Raw genomic sequence first — 21,131 nt, 5'->3', positions numbered from 1 at the left:
CCTCCATTCCCATCTACATCTATACATCTACATCTACATGCATCCATCCACCTCCACATCCACATCTATATCTATACATCTACATCTACATGTATACATCCACATCTCCATTCACATCTACATCTATACATCTACATCTACATGCATCCATCCACCTCCACATCCACATCTACATCTATACATCTACATCTACATGTATACATCCACATCTCCATTCACATCTACATCTATACATCTACATCTACATACATCCATCCACATCTCCATTTACATCCTCACCTACACATCTATTTCTACATGCATACATCCACATCTCCATGCATACATCCACCTCCACATTCACACTCACATCCATACCTCTACATCTACACGCAAACATCCATATCTCCATGCATAATAATATTCTTTTAATTAATCTAGGATGATAGTTCCTAGAATGTGGTAGGAAGTCCTCTTTTTATGCTTTGAATGAAGTTATTTTATGTGTAATTTCTATAAAAATTTTGCCATAGCTCCGCTACTATGACTGATAAGTCTCAATTTTTTCTAAGGGATAAGGTTTATCATTAAGGAAATAATTAGAATGGTCTCTAATTGGATCATCAATCCATAATGGATTGAATCATCGATAAACATAAACTAAAGTATAGAAAAAAGCCATTAATTTGGCCTCAAACATAGCTTAATCTTGGATTAAGGAAAAGCCTTATGAAAAGCTTCATTTGGATTGAAAAGGGTCATGAGTATGACCATTTCTTAAGTGAGAGAGAGAAAAACCATTAGAATTAAATATAAATATAATCTTATGTAATTCTTTACTATCATTAATTAATTAACTTCAATAGCATTTCAAAAACCATAACAATTAAGCTTCTCAAGCTTGAGAGGGATTGAGAAGAGAGAATCATTGAGAAATTATAAAACGATCAAAATTCACTATACTTATCTTATAATTTGCTTGATTCTTTGATCATGGTAGAGGCCCCTAACCAATCAATTGGCTTAGTATGTTGATGGAGCCACCAATGGGGATTTAAGAAAGAGAGAAGTGTCAAAAACTAGTGAATTATTAAAGAATTCATAGTTCTTGGCTTAGGTGGAGTAGAGTAACAATGCATAAGACACTATATTTTTTTCAACAAGGGAAGGCTTCTATTTATAGGAAAAATTGAGCTCCTAACCAAACAAACTGATTCTAGAATTTTCCAAGCCAGTTTGGTTGAATTTGGAGTAGATTTGGATCTAGTTTGGTTACTTTTTGATTCGATTTGGTTTCATTTTGATTTGGTTTGGTTCAAGAGAGATGAGAGATAAAAATATCACATTATTTTTGAGTTTAAAACTCATTCAAGCATGTGAAATATGCACCTCCTTTAAAGAACTCCCCTTCCTTACATAAGTGTCAAAAATTTATTGCTCATAGTTTTTTTACTAATAAACCTTGTACATTTTCAACTCTTCATCTTATGTGAAATATGCACCTTCTTTAAAGAACTCCCCTTCCTTACATATGTGTCAAAATTTTATTGTTCATAGTTTTTTACTAATAAGCCTTGTACATTTTCAACTCTTCATCTTATGTGAAATATGCACCTTCTTTAAAGAACTCCCCTTCCTTACATATGTGTCAAAATTTTATTGCTCATAGTTTTTTACTAATAAACCTTGTACATTTTCAACTCTTCATCTTATGTGAGCATTTACTCATTTTTGGGTATCTTCTTTTACAAATTGGATTTATCTTCTCCCTACACATGGATTGATGCTATTGGCCCATAGGAACCTTAATTGGACCATAATCCAAAAATTTCTGAAAATCTAGACCCTTAGACTAAGGTTCTTTATACCTATTTCCAATTAATTCCAATTGCACATTGGAAAATTCTTTTTGAATTTCTGTTTCAGGGGAACTTATTTTAATAAGATGAGTTATTTTTTTATCCAAAAATATTCATAATCTGAATATTCTCTCTCTAGAATAATTTTCTCTCTCTAGGTTAAAACAGTTAGAAACAAGGTCTTTATATTTCCGAAGAGGGATTGATTACAGGGGAAGATACTAGACATCAAAAAGGGTTGGGGGAGGAATCTTACATTCTACCCCACTTAAAAAATGCGAGATGTCCTCATCTCGCAAAACTGGGATAATTTCGCAAGATGCACGAATATGAGACTTAGAGAAAATTTTTAATCAAGATTAACCACCAAGAAAAGTCTTAAAGAAAGCAAGATAAGACAAGATTTAAACTTTATTCATTCTCGGAACTTATACAGTAAAGATAGAGGAACTCTTTACACTTCCATAAGCCCGTCCATCATATGGTCACAAAAGCAGCACTCACAAGCTGCACAAGTATAGGGTAACTCATCTATGGGAATGATTCTACTGGTTATTGCCGCACCTATCTCAATGGTATGAGGTAATCTAACAAAAGGACCTCTGAGAGGCAAGCCAAAAACGAGATAAAGGCATATCTTCTCATGAGGAAGAAAACACGCCAGTAAGAAGACCCGCTCAGAAAACCCAAGATGTCTTGATCTCATGACGCAGTAGTATCGGGGACCCAAACCCAAAGCTTCAATAACCATGGCTGAGCGGACATTGTTACGAAAGTGCTGTTGACCCCAGGGTGTTACCCTGGTTATGTTTTGATAGGTCCGCCATTTGGTCTGAGCTACAGAAGTTCCTAGGTGAGGAAAAAGTGAGCGCTCATACTGTTCTATAAAGTCTTTCTTCACAGACTCTCTTGCGTCTTGGAAGGTGAGAAATCATCAGGGATAAAACTAATTCTTGTTGCCAAGCCATGAAGGAGATTAAGAAGAAGGGTGATCGATGAAAGTAAGATTACTGTGAGTGACAAATAAAAGCTACGACTTATATAAAGGAAGGAGCTAGCGTAACCTAGAAGCCAACGGTAACTTGCCACTGAAGTTTTACCGTCTTTCCATGATTTGTGTTTGATACATTTTTCTATGGAAGGCATTAAGAATTTTGAGATGAGGAGATAAAAGAAGCTTGTAGGCTAAGTCACCTACTTTCATTGAATTAAGATATAAGGGTCACAATATCTGGGAGATAACTTCTTATACTCTCCAAGAGATAAAGAACTTCTTTTGGGCCGTACTCGAATGAAAACCAAGTCCTTGGTATCCAAAACACCGATTCTCACTTCTGAACTTATTGTTCTAAATTCTTAAAACAAGTGGGACTCCTGAGAAGTATTCTAGGGGAAGGGTCTTCCTTTTTTAAATAGAAACTTTCTTTTATTTTAGAGAGGGAATAATTATAAGATCAGAAAGGGAGATTCTTACTCCTGTATACCTCGAAGGCTGGGGAGGAATCTTACATTCTACCCCACTTAAAAAGTGCGAGATGTCATCTCGCAAAGTAGAGGACAGCTCTTTTTCTTAAGATCCAATTTTATTCTGGGGTTCTTTATATTCTGGTCAACCCAACAGAACACTGGGATAAATATCCCTTATATAGAACTCATCATTAAATAACAATTCATTCAGATCATGTCATTCATATCTTTAACATGATAATGGTCCATTAGACCGAAAGTTTCCTTCGGAACATTCCTCCACGGAAATTTCAGTCAAGCAAGTTCTCAATTTGACATCCCTTAACTTGATCTACCGGTCAAGTATTAACAGTAGCAATCTAACAGCACAACCCACTAACCTCATAGTGATTTGCTGAATTCATTATCATCATTCTAGTTATGAATATCATCACAGGGACTCGTTCCATTCCCCCTCATCATTGTGGTTTCATTATATTTCAACTAATTTTTAAAAATCATCATTTTTCAATCAGAATCCAAATCAATTCATCCATTCTCAAACAGAATTAAAAATCATATCAATCACATTGGAAATCATCATCTAGATAGCATTAACGCTTATAATTTCAAGTCTTAGATTTACTCGTATATACTGTCAGTAAAGAGCTGCAGTATACTCTCGGTATATACGGGTAGTCACAGCCCTTGGAATTATAAGGTAAATACTATCATGTCTAGGCCTCAAGCAAGTCAGGGATTCTATATAATTGCGGTATTTCCATTTGAAGACCCAATTACCAATTTACGAATTTCAATTTGAATATCAAATTGTATGAATTATCTCACACAATTATAACCTTTTTGTGTTTCTTGATAAATTTTTGATATATTTGTCTTCTTAGTTGATCTTTATTAACCAAATTCTCTGATACCAACTGTAAGATCCCTGTTCCCACCGAGCAACGGATTCAGGATAGTGGCAGCGGAAGTAGCACTTCTCGCGCGGGACAGGGGTCCCACATTCGGGGCCTCACCCACGGATATCCGGATAAGAGACTAATCCGTCGGTTGTTCCAAAGCCGAAACCGGAAAAACTTCCTTTACCGAAAAGCACGGGCGATTCCACCTGGGTAACTTTTTACTCTAACATAGTCAAGAACATTTCTGATCGAGCTGATCCAATTGCATCTATAAGATACATGGTCAGATTAAGGAAGAAACTTGCACTTGGATCATTGGGATCAACGCTTTTTTCCCCATTCAAGAGGCACAGCCGTTGATTCCTATCCATAGAACAGTTTACTGTCCGGGATTTATTTTATCTATCATAAAAACAAAAGTTTGAGTCTCGATTTACGGATCCATCAGTCTAGCCTAACCCCATCCAATCCCATGGGTTAGCCAACCGCCCAACCACTGTAGTGATGGGATCCAATTAAGAATTTGGTTAGGTTTTGTCCCGGGTACCAAGGAAAAGAGTTCCAAGGCCCCCTAGCCGGATGTTCATGCAAAATAAAACTAGTCACACCACTCACACACCCAATATGAAATTACCTTTTTCACAGATTCAACCAGTTTAAAACAATCCTTTAATAAAACCATAGAATCACTGATCACAATCTTCCAATTTATCCAATTGATTCTTAATTTTCCATCATTCCTTCATCAGAGTATCTATGGCATCATTGGCAACTAGAACGCTCAGGGGCCGTTTCGATAGTTCCTAGCCCTTAATACTCGGCAAAATAATCACTTATCAAGATGGACTCTCGTTGAAGATCAGCAAGATCAACCAACAGATCCATATAAAGAGCCATGGACTCATCCATTGAAGACCACCAAGGTCAATCAACCAGATCCATGCCCGATTTTAGAAAACAACTCCAACTCTGTTCCAATATCTTCCTCGACGCACGCGTGGGTATCCTAGGCGACCCAGAGCCCGAGCACCGTATGGTCAGCACCCTCTAGGATCCTTCTCGCAGGTGACCTAGCGCTTCACTCATAGGCCACTTCCTTGGCCCCTCATCCACCGTACCGGAAGCTCACCATTTTAATCGCACCGAGGCTGGTCAAGACCTCGGCCGACCTTGCTACGCGAGACGTCCTTCATTGACTCCCCGTCAGCAGTTGCAACTTTACCATCACGACCTTAATCACAAGACGGTCAAAATGCTCCCCCCAGCATTCTTGACATAAAACAATCATTTACAAATAGCATTTACAAACAGCATTTACAAACAGTTTACAATACAATTTCTATTTTAACTTTCATTTTTCCATATTATCCCTCATCAATCTACATTACTTATTCCATATTCTATTTATATGTATACTCATCCCATCACATCATGTCTATCTCATCACTTCAGATTCCCTCACATCACATATCGTATAATCACATTCATACATCCACATCTATATGCGTACATTCACATCTACATGCATACATCTACATCTCTAGGCATACATCCACATCCACATTCACATTCACCTCCATACATCTACATCTATATGCATACATCCACCTCCACATTCACATCCACATCTATACATCTACATCTACATGCATACATCCACCTCTACATCCACATCTACATCTATACACCTACATCTACATGCATACATCCACATCTCCATTCACATCTACATCTACATGCATCCATCCACCTCCACATCCACATCTACATCTATACATCTACATCTACATGCATACATCCATATCTCCATTCCCATCTACATCTACATGCATACATCCACCTCCACATCCACATCTACATCTATACATCTACATCTACATGTATACATCCACATCTCCATTCACATCTACATCTATACATCTACATCTACATGCATCCATCCACCTCCACATCCACATCCACATCTACATCTATACATCTACATCTACATGCATACATCCATATCTCCATTCCCATCTACATCTATACATCTACATCTACATGCATCCATCCACCTCCACCTCCACATCTACATCTACATGCATACATCCATATCTCCATTCCCATCTACATCTATACATCTACATCTACATGCATCCATCCACCTCCATTCCCATCTACATCTATACATCTACATCTACATGCATCCATCCACCTCCACCTCCACATCTACATTTATACATCTACATCTACATGCATCCATCCACCTCCACATCCACATCTACATCTACATGTATACATCCACATCTCCATTCACATCTACATCTATACATCTACATCTACATACATCCATCCACATCTCCATTTACATCCTCACCTACACATCTATTTCTACATGCATACATCCACATCTCCATGCATACATCCACCTCCACATTCGCACTCACATCCATACCTCTACATCTACACGCAAACATCCATATCTCCATGCATAATAATATTCTTTTAATTAATCTAGGATGATAGTTCCTAGAATATGGTAGGAAGTCCTCTTTTTATGCTTTGAATGAAATTATTTTATGCGTAATTTCTATAAAAATTTTGCCATAGCTCCGCTACTATGACTGATAAGTCTCAATTTTTTCTAAGGGATAAGGTTTATCATTAAGGAAATAATTAGAATGGTCTCTAATTGGATCATCAATCCATAATGGATTGAATCATCGATAAACATAAACTAAAGTATAGAAAAAAGCCATTAATTTGGCCTCAAACATAGCTTAATCTTGGATTAAGGAAAAGCCTTATGAAAAGCTTCATTTGGATTGAAAAGGGTCATGAGTATGACCATTTCTTAAGTGAGAGAGAGAAAAACCATTAGAATTAAATATAAATAGAATCTTATGTAATTCTTTACTATCATTAATTAATTAACTTCAATAGCATTTCAAAAACCATAACAATTAAGCTTCTCAAGCTTGAGAGGGATTGAGAAGAGAGAATCATTGAGAAATTATAAAAAGATCAAAATTCACTATACTTATCTTATAATTTGCTTGATTCTTTGATCACGGTAACGGCCCCCAACCAATCAATTGGCTTAGTATGTTGATGGAGCCACCAATGGGGATTTAAGAAAGAGAGAAGTGTCAAAAACTAGTGAATTATTAAAGAATTCATAGTTCTTGGCTTAGGTGGAGTAGAGTAACAATGCATAAGACACTATATTTTTTTCAACAAGGGAAGGCTTCTATTTATAGGAAAAATTGAGCTCCTAACCAAACAAACTGATTCTAGAATTTTCCAAGCCAGTTTGGTTGAATTTGGAGTAGATTTGGATCTAGTTTGGTTACTTTTTGATTCGATTTGGTTTCATTTTGATTTGGTTTGGTTCAAGAGAGATGAGAGATAAAAATATCACATTATTTTTGAGTTTAAAACTCATTCAAGCATGTGAAATATGCACCTCCTTTAAAGAACTCCCCTTCCTTACATAAGTGTCAAAATTTTATTGCTCATAGTTTTTTTACTAATAAACCTTGTACATTTTCAACTCTTCATCTTATGTGAAATATGCACCTTCTTTAAAGAACTCCCCTTCCTTACATATGTGTCAAAATTTTATTGTTCATAGTTTTTTACTAATAAGCCTTGTACATTTTCAACTCTTCATCTTATGTGAAATATGCACCTTCTTTAAAGAACTCCCCTTCCTTACATATGTGTCAAAATTTTATTGCTCATAGTTTTTTACTAATAAACCTTGTACATTTTCAACTCTTCATCTTATGTGAGCATTTACTCATTTTTGGGTATCTTCTTTTACAAATTGGATTTATCTCCTCCCTACACATGGATTGATGCTATTGGCCCATAGGAACCTTAATTGGACCATAATCCAAAATTTTTTGAAAATCTAGACCCTTAGACTAAGGTTCTTTATACCTATTTCCAATTAATTCCAATTGCACATTGGAAAATTCTTTTTGAATTTCTGTTTCAGGGGAACTTATTTTAATAAGATGAGTTATTTTTCTATCCAAAAATATTCATAATCTGAATATTCTCTCTCTAGAATAATTTTCTCTCTCTAGGCTAATACAGTTAGAAACAAGGTCTTTATATTTCTGAAGAGGGATTGATTACAGGGGAAGATACTAGACATCAAAAAGGGTTGGGGGAGGAATCTTACAATTCCTCTCAATGATTTTCTTCTTCTCAAGCCCTCTAAAGCTTGAGAAGCTTTCAATGGAATGATTTTCTCTTGAAATCAAGTTTTTCAATGATTCATAATGTTTAATTAGATTAATGCTAGTCTTTATGCTTAATTATAATGTTTCCTTTAAGAAAATCTCTCTTTTGGAAAGATTAATCATCTTTATGATTAGATCCTTGTTAGAAGGATGATTCTCAATGATAATCTCTTTATTTTAATCAAAACTCTAGGCTTGATAAGCTAGAGAAAGAGATTACATATTTTCATGAATTTTAATCTAGTAAAAATGATGGTTAATTATTTTTAGCTTGATTTTGAGTAACAAAAATCATATTAACTCATTCTAAATTGAAAGAGGGTTATGCTAACATTTTTAGAAATGAGAAATGGTTATTTTAGAATAATCAAGAGATTTATTCATAATTATGTTTATAATTATTATTATATTTATGTTATGTATGCATAATTTATTTTTAGTCTAAAAGAAGAGTTCCTATCATATTTCTATTACCAGTATAATTTTAAAATAGAAAATTGAACATTCCCAATAATTGCAAAGCTATGGTAAATTTTTTTAGAAAAAAGATAAATCTTATTTTTATGCATAATTTTAATAAAGAAAAAAGAGAAATTCATATCATATTCTAGGTATAGATATTTTATGCTAAAAGAATGGTTTTTATCATATTTATGGAAAATATTTTTATAGTATTTATGCATATTTATTTAATTAGAGAAAAGAGAAATTTTTTATATATTTATTTTCATGCATAAAAATTTAGATGCAAGAAGAGGAATTCCCATGATATTCTAGATTCAAACATTTAAATGTTAAAAGAGGATTTTTTGGTATATTCAAAGATATGGATATTTTTATTTATTTAAAAGAAGAATTTTCATTGTATTTTAAGTAGAAAAATGCATAAATTAATTTTGATGTTAAAATAGAAGTTTTCTCTGTAAGATTTCTCCCCCCCAGCTTTTGAGGTGTGCAAGTATAAGAGCCTCCCCTTCTGATCTTATAATTATTCCCCTCTCTGAAATAAAAGAAAGATCATGTTTTACCCTGTTTTGGCTTGGAGAGAGAAATGGTCTAGAGGGATTTGATTTTATGACTACTTGGGGAAGTGGCTGGAGGTATGCATTGATGATCTGTGTGCACACTCTCAATGGTGGGCAAACCATCTGGCTTGCTTAAGGAAGGTGTTTGAGCAATGTCAATTATATCATATATCCCTAAACCCTTTAAAGTGCCAATTTTGGGTCAAACATGGTGTGATATTGGGACGACACATTGTCTCAAAGAATGGTATATCCACGAATGACAGCAAGGTCAAGTTGATCTTGGAACTGCCAACACCCACTAATTACAAAGGTGTGCAAAGATTTATGGGCCACGTTGGGTATTACCAGTGCTTCATAATCTTCTATGCTGAAATCGCCATGCCATTATACAAGCTACTCATTGTCTTTGAATGGACTGAGGAATGCTAGGAAGCATATGATCGATTGAAGCAAGCATTGGCTAGCGCACCAATTCTAAGACCCCCCGATTGGGACCTCATATTTCATGTGTATATTAATGCATCAAACTTTGCTAATCAAACTTTGCTATTGGATGTGTACTAACACAGGCCGACGAGTACAAATTGGACTATCCAATCTGCTTTGCTAGTCATCAATTGAATGATGCAGAGGTGAATTGCACCACCACACAACGACAAGGGTTAGCCATGGTTTACGCTATCAAAAAGTATCAACATTACCTATTGGGCAACAAATTTGTATTCTTCATGGACCATTAAGCCTTATTATACTTGGTGAACAAACCTTGCACCACGAGAAGAATCACATGCTCGTTGCTATTACTATTGGAATTCAACTTTATAGTTACGGTAAGGAAAGGGACACAGCATGTGTTGGTCGATCATATGTCAAGAATTCCAAATGGGGAACCAGCAAACTCGTGTTAATGATGACCTCCCTGATGCTTGTTTGTTCAAATTGGACATGATGCCCGAATGGAGCGAGGAGATATCGGATTATCTGGCATATAGTTTTCCACAAACATAAACACCCTTGAACAAAGATAAAATGTGGCGGCTTATCAAGCTTGCTGCACCTCGGCAATTAATTACGGGAGATTTATATAAGCTAGGTAAGGACAATGTCCAAAGAAGATGTGTGAGAGAAGATGAGTTCGTCCTCACGATATTGGATGAAGCTCATTCAGGGATAGCTAGAGGGAATTTTACTGGAGAGATTACGTCTTGCAAGGTACGTCAAGTAGGACTATGATGGCCTATGTTGCTCAGGGACGCTATAGAGTTTGTCAAAAGGTGTCAAAAGGTGCAAAGAATGTAAGCATTTGCTATCCCACAACAAAGGGACAGGATGCCGTTCACCCCTGTTATTGTAAGACAACCTTTCGAGAAATGGGGGATTGATTTTGTTGGACCCATTACTCCAGCAGCACATCTATTGCATTTTGTTGGACCCATTACTCCAGCAGCACATCGATATGTAATCGTGGGGCCACGGACTACTTCACCAAATGGGCAGAAGCCAGAGACTCGAAGCGAGCTGATGCACGAACAACATCAAAATTCTTATATAAGCAAATTATCTCGAGATTCGGCTGCCCATTAGAATTAGTTAGTGATCACGGTTCACATTTCATTAATGAGGTAATTGATCATTTACTTGCTGGATTCTTAGTAGTCCTCCATCAGAAATCATCACCTTATTATCCATAGGCTAATGGTCAAGCAAAGAGTACAAACAAAATTTTGTGTACTATCTAGATGAAAACTTTGGAAGCAAGTCCAACAGGCTCGGAGCATAAGCTGATAGCAGCCTTATAGGCATACCAAACATCATATAAGGTAGCAATGGGATACACTTCCTTCCATCTAGCTTAAGGTGTTGAGGCAGTAATGCCTATGGAATACCTAGTTTCAAGCTTAAGGATTGCAATGCAAGAACGTCTGACGGAGGCTCGGAGCATAAGCTGATAGCAGCCTTATAGGCATACCAAACATCATATAAGGTAGCAATGGGATACACTTCCTTCCATCTAGCTTAAGGTGTTGAGGCAGTAATGCCTATGGAATACCTAGTTTCAATCTTAAGGATTGCAATGCAAGAACGTCTGACAGAGAATGCATTAGTTAAAAGGCTTATCAATTTAGAGAAGCTTAATGAGACCAAAATATTTGCATCGCATGGACTCATGGTTGAGAAACTACGCAAAAAGCATTGGTTTGACAAAAACTTGAAATAAAAAGAACTAGAAACAGGGGACCTTGTCCTCATGTATGGTGTGGGAAGCAAACCTTTTCCTCATATATGGTGTGGGAAGCACCAGGAAAAAGAAACTCAAGTACAAAGGCCTAGATCCCTTCCGAGTGTCTAAGATCACACCTTAGGGGTTGGTTAGAATTGAGACAATTGAAGGTGTACAGATGGAGGATTACATCAATGGGAGAAAACTTAAAAAATATTTTGGACCATTCACCCAAGAGATGCTCTTGCAAGAACATCTCTTAACACAACAAAAGCAGCTCGCAAAGGAAAAAATCCAGTAAGGTTAAGAAGAGGCTAAGGCAAGGGTGGCCAAAGCCAAACAATTACTCCAGAATAAAATGTTGCACGTGAACATGGCCTCACTAACTCTTTTGGACAAAGAGGAACTGAACATTGAGCCAACACGACTTAGGGTGGAACTCTCTATAGCTAAATGCCATGCAACGAGCATTGCATTAATAGATACGGGATCAAGTCATAACCTGATCTCATATGAGACATGGGTAGCCTTAGCTAAACTGCACCTTCAAACCACGAATGCACAAGTACACAGTGTGCACTTGAAAATTACAAAAGCTAAGAGATTTTTAAGTGTTAACATTTCCATTAGAAATAATTCCTTGGTTGGGAAGGTGTTTATCATGCCTATAGGTTCCATGGAAGAGAAAATGATCCTAGTAGGATGATCCTAGATTTGTGCCAACAAATGTAATATCCAATGGGAGAAGAGGACAACACTACTGAACAAGGGTAATAATGTCATATCCGTACCCTTATGGAGCCTGACAAACACAGGAAAGCATGCCATGATTGAGGAGATAGCAACACCAAGCACGGTGACATCAACTCATGAAGCAAAAAAGGTAGCAATTCTGTAATCCCTACGTAAAAAACATCCTAAGTCATAGGGTACACAGCAATGGGTGCCCAAGGTTTAACTTAGAAACCAACCCCACAAGGAGGAGAAGGAGGTTAATAAGGAAACAACAAGAAGGGTTCAAAAGGGAGTCAAAGATCGGAACTGGCCTTGACTCCAGACAAATCAACACTCCACAAGGAATTCGTAAGCAATGGGTCCGAAAGGATTTGCTACTAGCATAAGGTTACTACCAAGGCAATACGACAATGTGGGTGCCCAAACCCCACCCAGTGGGGCCACCATTTGCAAACTCATTCAAATACAAAGCAAAGGGTAGTAAAAGCATGTGGAACCAACTCCCAACTAAAACCAATGCTCAAAATGCACAAACACTAATGTGGAGGAAGAAGCAACCTCAACAAGATGGGTTAAATATTGCCAAAACAATACCAATAACCACTTTGATCAAGGAGCTGTGGACAAGGACCTTGAAGGGAGAAAAAAGGAAGTTCAACAAATAAACACCGATACAAGGCCCAATCCACAGGACTCAGTAGAAAAAGTGTTCAATTGGGTGGAGGGAAGAATCAAACACTCCCACACACGAAACTTAAGCACTGGCAACAACACCTACCCAAAAGTGCCAAGGTGTCACCTTGGTTCCCTTGGCAATAAAAGATGAAGGTATCCATTAGTCACAAATGGATACAAGGTAAAATTGGGTATCAGTCACTCCTTATTATGTATGTGTGAATGTCTGAGCATGAAGAAAAATAGAAGGTATCAATCTTGCACACTCATGATCTGAAAAAGTTCATGCCATGAACTGGTACAAAAAGGTTCACATCGTGAACCAATTTTAAAAGGTTCACGTCCTGAACTAATCCAAAACCATTCATGCTCACGTCATGAAACGGTTACTTTTCTCGGACCAGTTCGCAGAGGCCCCAGCCTTATCAGAATCATGGGCTAAGGAAATATTTTGCGTGAGCCTCTGACGCTGACTGGTACTGACATCAATACATCGTCCTCCACATAACCACATATACCGACGTCACTCAAGAGGATCAGGAAAGTAAAGACTCTCAAAATGACGTGTGAGTCTCACTCTGCTTACTCGGGTCGTAGCAGAGTTGATGAGGTGCTCGAATGCAAAGGCTATCATATCCTTTTTCTGGAAGAGTTCAGGAATGCCAGATAGATTCGGGGTAGCCATCTATAAATTTCCAATTCAATTTATGAGTTTTCAATTTTTGAAGTTCATTCAACATAATTTTAACAAAGAAAAAACATTATTTCCCAGATTTACTTTAAAATTTTAAGCAATTTTTGATGCTCATACGTAAATTTACAACAACGCTCTGATACCAACTATGGGATCCCACTGCCCCCTCCGCGCACTGGGGATTCCCGATTGGCTGGTAGGGAAGCAGCTCCCTCTTGTGCGGGGCAGGGTTTCCTGCTCGGGGCCTCGCCCCCTCGAATGAAATGACCACGAGACTAAGCTCGTGGTCATTTCGAAAATCAAAACCGGGAAAATTTCCCATGGTCAAAAAACGGGGACAATTCCACCATTTTGAATTTCTTAACGAATTTTTCTAATGAGGTCAAGATACTGAACTAACCTTCATCTGAATAAACCAGATAGAAGGGAGACTATTACAGACTTAACTTGAAGGAATCAATGCATTTTTCCTAATTGAATTAGGCACAGCCGTTTATCTATTCATTTGAGAAGTCTTTAGGTTATTATTTAACTATTCGAGTTCTAAGCGTATTCCTATTGATCAATTTTATTATTAAAACTCTACTGATTCGAGCCTCCGGCCCATGGGTTAGCCACCGCCCAACCATTGGAATTGGTAGAACCATACAAGTACTCACCCACCCATAATTGAATGCCTTTCTTAACTTTTGCTTTAGAATACAGATACGCACACACTCCTCTTTAAACTTTAATTTATAAAACAATCCATTGATAAACAATTATTGGTTACAGACGTCATAACTCAAAATTTCCATTCAATCCTTGTTTCTCACAAAACAGTATAACTCTGGACTCTCCGTCGAGACCAGCAGGTCAGCAAACGAGATCGAGTAACAGATTACAATAATTTTCTCATCATCATACATATATATATATCTTCCATGACATACGCATGGGTGTCCTAAGCATCACGAGCCCGTGCATCACCTGGTCAGAACTCTCCAGGATCCTCCTTAGGTGTCCTAGCACTTCACCCAGGGACCGCTTCATCGGCCCTCGCCCATCATACCGGAAGCACACCATTTTACACCATACCCAGGCTGGTCAAGACATAGGCAGGTTTTTGTCGTGTGAGCCGTCCTTTGAACACTCCCTGGCCGCCAGCCGAACTTCCCTTAGAAAACACATATACCAAATGCTCCCTCCAGCATTATGGCGTAAGACAATCCTTTAAGAAAACAATGCAAGTTTTCAGTTTGAATTTTCTTTTGAATATAATGAGTATATCTTAATTCCGTATCCCAAAACTTCTAGATCATAGGTCTGGGTTCCCAAGCAGAATTTTCTTTTGAGTATAATGAGTATATCTTAATTCCGTATCCCAAAACTTCTAGATCACAGGTCTGGGTTCCCAAGCAGAATTCCTCCAATTCTATAATCTTGATCCTCATATCAAAATCAAAGGTCTCAACTTAGTTTCAGATTTGGTGGGTGATTTGATTGAATTTTCCTAAACTGGCCACATCGTCTTTTCTTGAAACTGACGAAGGAGATTAAGTCGTGGTCATAGTTTGATTCAGGGTTAGAGTCTAGAAAGGTTCTCCCTGAACTATCTTTCTCGAAGGGTAATATTTCAATTACTACTTTACTGAATTTCATTCATTGAGTATTTTGCTTAACTGATTTCAAAACTAAACACGTATTTCTATGAGGAATAAATTAATCATTTATCTGAAATTCTGACTTTGATAGATCTTCTGAATTTTCTCATTACCATCCTAGAGAATATGAAACAGTAGAACTTTCTATAAAAAAATTATCCAATATACATCTTTCTATGTATAGAATTTAAATCTAATTAAAATCACTCTTTTCAAAAAATTAACAATATTTCTTTTATAATAAAAATAATAATCAATATGCATCTTTCTATGCGTAGAATTTAAATCTAATGAAAATCACTCTTTTATAATTAAAAAAATAATCAATATGCATCTTTCTATGCATAGAATTTAAATCTAATGAAAATCACTCTAATCAATATGCATCTTTCTATGCATAGAATTTAAATGTAATGAAAATCACTCTTTTATAATTAAAAAAAACAATCAATATGCATCTTTCTATGCATAGAATTTAATTTTAATGGAAATAACACCTTTATAATAAAAATATTTCTACTATACATTTTTCTATGCCTAGAATGAAAATAACACTTTTAGAATACACAAACGATGGGGATTACTCTTTTTGAATAATAAAAGATAAAACTTATTTCATAAAATTTAAGAAAACCATAACCTCCTTTGTATGGCTGACCATTTTTCAATTTTTCCTAACCTTAAATTACTTAGAAATTATCCCCAATTGGTTTAAAGCATTCTAAACTAATCAAATTTCACTTTTAAAAAAAGAAACAATATGAAAAGTTTAATTCTAACAATTTGATTTCTTAGCTAGGATAAAGAAAGACTGAATTTAAGAATGAAGAGAGGGGGAAAGCCTTTCCACCAAAACAAGGCATAGCATCAATTTATCATTTTAAAGATAACAAAAATTAGAAAACCATTAAAAGAATAAAGAAAAAGTAGGATTTCTAACTTACATGAATTTTTGGGAGCTTTCCTTTGGCTTGAAGGTTTGAGGGATCTACTCTTGTTTGCAACAAGAGTGGCCACCAATTCTTTAGAAGAGGGAATGGTCAAAAACTAATGAATTATTAATAAATTCACAGTTTTTGGCTCTGGGGAGAAGTAGAGTATCAGTGCATAAAACACTATTAAGCTTCAACAAAGGGGGAGGCTTCTATTTATAGGAAAAAGTGAGCTTCTAACCAAGCAAGCTGATTCTAGAATTTTCTAGATGAGTTTGGTCAATTTTTGACCATTTTTAGGTCAGTTTAGCTTACTTTTTGGAACTAGACTTGAATTAGGAGAGAGGAGAGATGAAATATCTCAATTTTTGGGAATTTAAAACTCCACCACACGTGAAATAGGTGCCTCCTTCATGAGGGAGAATCCCCACTCTGAGGTGTCAAAATTTCATTTCTTTAGTATTTCCTTTGGTCCTTAGTCCACTCTTCATCTTATGTGAGTATTTACTCATTTTTGGGGGGATTTTATTTATTTCTTCTATTTATCTCCTCCACACATTTAGATGAATCTGATTGGCCCCTCAAAACCTTAATTTAAAATTTTTCAGAAAATCTGGACCCCTAGGATAAGGCCATTTGAACAGATTATAATTGCTTTCTAATGCACCTTCTGAAAATCTTTTTGAACTTCTGTTTCAGGGGAATTTATTTTAATAAGAAGAGACATTTTTCCATCCAAAAACATCTAAAATCTGAATAGCCTCTCTCTAGAATATTTTCTCTTCCTAAGCCAAAATAGGTAGAAAGAAGATCTTTTACATTTCTGAAGAGGGATTTGATTACAGGGGAAGATACTGGACATCTTGAGAGTTAGGCGAGGAATCTTACACTGCTTTACTCTATTTTGGCATGGAGAGAGAAAATGTCTAGAGGGAGGTAATTCAAAATTGAGATATTTTTGGATATAAAAATCCTCCTTGTGTCTAAAATGGTTTTCCCTAAAATAGAAATTCAAAAAGAACCTTCCAATGTGCAATTGGAATAAATTGAAAATAGGTAAAAAGGACTTTAGCCTAAGGGTCTAGATTTTCAAAAAAAATTGAATTATGCTCCAATTAAGGTTCCTATGGACCAATAAGATTAATCCAAATGTAGGGAGGAGATAAATTGAAGAATAAAAGAAAAACTCCCAAAATTGAGTAAATGCTCACATAAGATGAAGAGTTGACTAAGTACAAGGATTATTAGTTAAAAAGTAAGAGATATTTGGAGGAAATGATGTATTTTTGACACCTCAGTGTGAGGATCTCCTCTCATGAAGGAGGCACCTATTTTACATGTGTGGAGGAGTTTTAAACTAAAAAATCATAAGATATTTTCATCTCTCCTCTCTCCTGTTTCAACTAGATCCAAAAAGTAAGCTAAACTAACCCAAAAATAGTAAAAAATTGACCAAACTGATCTGGAAAATTCTAGAATGAGTTTGCTTGGTTAGAGGCTCACTTTTTCCTATAAATAGAAGCCTCTCCCTTTGTAAAATCTTAATGGTGTTTATGCACTGTTACTCTGCTCCTGTCCTGAGCCATTTACATTTAATTTTTAATAATTCAATTGTTTTTGGCCTAATCCTCTCCAAAGAAATTGGTGGCCACTCTTGCTTCAAACAAGAGTAGAAGCCTCAATCCCTCAAGCCAAAGGAAAGCTTACAACTCCATGTAAGCTAAATTTTTGTACTTTTTTAATTTTAAATCTATGGTTTTCTTGATTTTCTTATTTTATAGTTGCTTGAATTAAATTCAAATGCTATGCCTTTGAGGAAAAGGCCACCCCCTTCTCTTCTTTACAATTCAGCCTTTCTTAATCCTAGAAAGATTAGTTAAATGATTAATTAAACTTTTCTTATTGTTTACTCTCTTGAATTTTAAAAATTGAGTAGATTAGTGTCCTATACATCTAGATTGGGTTAATCTAAGTTGAAATTAGAATGATAAAAATAAGAAATGGTCAGCCATACAAAGGAGGTAATAGCAAAATTTTCCATAATTTTGTGGAAAAGAAAGTTATTTCTATGTTATTCCAAAAGAGTAATTCCCACCGTTTGTGCATTCTAAAAGAAATATTCTAATTACTCCATGTACATATTCACCTATGAATATGCCTGGATATCACTGATATTAATTATTAAAATTGATTTCTATGCATAGAAAGATGCACAATGAAAATTATTTTATTATAAAAGTGTTATTTTTATCAAATTTAATTTCTATGCATAGAAAGATGCATAATGGAAATTGTTTTATTATAAAAGTGTTATTTTCATTAAATTTAATTTCTATGCATAGAATGATGCATAATGGAAATTTTTGTATTATAAAAGTGTTATTTTCATTAAATTTGATGTTATGCATAGAAAAATGCATAAAGGATTTATTTTTATCTCAAAAGTATTATTCTCATTAAGATTGATTCTATGCATAGATAGATGCATAAAGGATTTATTTTTATCTCAAAAGTGTTATTCTCATTAAAATTGATTTTATGCATAGAAAGATGCATAAAGGATTTATTTTTATCTCAAAAGTGTTATTCGCATTAAAATTGATTTTATGCATAGACAGATGCATAAAGGATTTATTTTTTTCTCAAAAGTGTTATTCTCATTAAAATTGATTTTATGCATAGACAGATGCATAAAGGATTTATTTTTATCTCAAAAGTGTTATTCTCATTAAAGTTGATTTTTATGCATAAATAGATGCATAAAAGGATTTTTATAAAAGTGTTATTCCCACTAAAGTTGATTTTTATGCATAAATAGATGCGTAAAGAATCTTTATATCAAAATTAGAATTCTCTTAAATTCTATGTTTAAATTCTATGAATAAATGTAATGAGATGTGATGAGAATCAGATAGGCGTGAATGTATGGATGGATGGTTGTGATCTGAATAGAGGTGATGAGATGTGAGGTGAATAGATGTGAAGAGATGTGATGTGAATCAGGTAGATGTGAATGAATGGATGAGATGTCGTCATGTGAATCAGGATATAAATGAATGATATGGGATATGAGTGGATGATATGTGATGAAAATAGATGTGAATGTATAAGTGAAGAATGGATGTGAATGTATATGTGAAGAATGGATGTGAATGTGTATGTGAAGAATGGATGCGAATGTGTATGTGAAAGAATGGATGTGGTTATGTATGTGAAGAATGGATGTGGTTATGTATGTGAAGAATGGATGTGAATGTATATAAGAAGAATGGATGCAAATGTGTATGTGAAAGAATGGATGTCGTTATGTATGTAAAGGATGGATGTGAATGTATATGTGAAGAATGGATGCAAATGTGTATGTGAAAGAATGGATGTGGTTATGTATGTAAAGAATGGATATGAATGTATATGTGAAGAATGGATGCAAATGTGTATGTGAAAGAATGGATGTGGATGTGTATGTGAAAGAATATGATGTGGATGTGTATGTGAAAGAATGTGATGTGATGTAAAGAGATGTGATGTGACATGAATATATGTGGATGTGAAGTGATAGATATGAATGTATGAATAGATGTGGGTAGTCGTACATGTGAACGATTGGATGGATGTGGATGAATGAGATGAGATGTGTATGAATGAGATATGATGTGGATAGATGTGATGTGATGTTATGTATGTGATGGGATGGGATGGTGATGAGAATGAATGTGATGGAAATAAGTGAATGTGATGGATGAGTGTGAAGTGAATGGATGTGATGTGGGAAGATGTATGATCAATGTGATGTGAGGTGAAATGGTGTGATGTGATGGACGTGGATCGGGAAAGAAATGAATGGATGAGATGTGAATGAATGTGATGTGATGAGAAGTGGAAATGGGTAGTTGCGAGTGGATGAGATCTGATGAGGATAAATGAGGAAAGATGTGATGAGATGAAAATGATGTGATTGGATGAGAATGGGAATACATATGAAATGGATGTGATTTAAATAATGTGGATTGATGTGGAATAATGTGGAAAGAGGAGAGTTTGTTATAGAAACTGTATTTATGACCTATTTTTAAATGACAGTTTTATGTCAAGTATGCTGCTGAAGCATTTTGACCGTCTTGTGAATGAGGTCGTGGAGACCTAATTTGATAAAGTTGCAACAGGTGACGGCGGAGAGTCAACGGAGGATGTCTCGTGTAACAAGGTCGGCCGAGGTCTTGACTAGCCTCGGTTCGATTTAAATGGTGAGCTTCCGGTACGGTGGATGATGGACCAAGGAAGCGGCCTATGAGTGAAGCGCTCAAAGGATCCTAGAGGGTGCTGACCATACGGTGCTCGGGCTCTAGGTCACCGAAGATACCCACACGTGCATCGGGAAAGATATTGGAACAAGGAGTAAGAGTTGTTTTCTGAATTCGGGGGGGGGGATAGATCTGGCTGATTGACCTTGCTGGTCCTCAATGGATGAGTCCATGGCTCTTTTATATGGATCTGTTAGTCGATCTTACTGATCTTCAACGGAGATTCCATTTTGATTTTTATAAGTGAAAATATTGCTGGTTACTGTGGGTTAGGAACTATTGAAAAGACCCCTGAGTGGACAGGTGGTGAGCGTTCTGGTTGCCAATGATGCCATAGGTACACAGATGAAGGAAAAATTAGAAATTAGGATTCAACCGGATATTTTGGGAGGATTATGATCAGTGACACTATTGTTTTATTAAATGATTGTTTTAAAGATAGCCGATTCTGTGAAAAAGGCAA

The sequence above is a fragment of the Cibotium barometz genome, chromosome 5 (genome assembly GCF_041138505.1).
Source record: "Cibotium barometz isolate CiBa-2024 chromosome 5, ASM4113850v1, whole genome shotgun sequence".
Lineage (NCBI taxonomy): Eukaryota > Viridiplantae > Streptophyta > Polypodiopsida > Cyatheales > Cibotiaceae > Cibotium > Cibotium barometz.
This window is presented reverse-complemented; position numbering follows the sequence as displayed.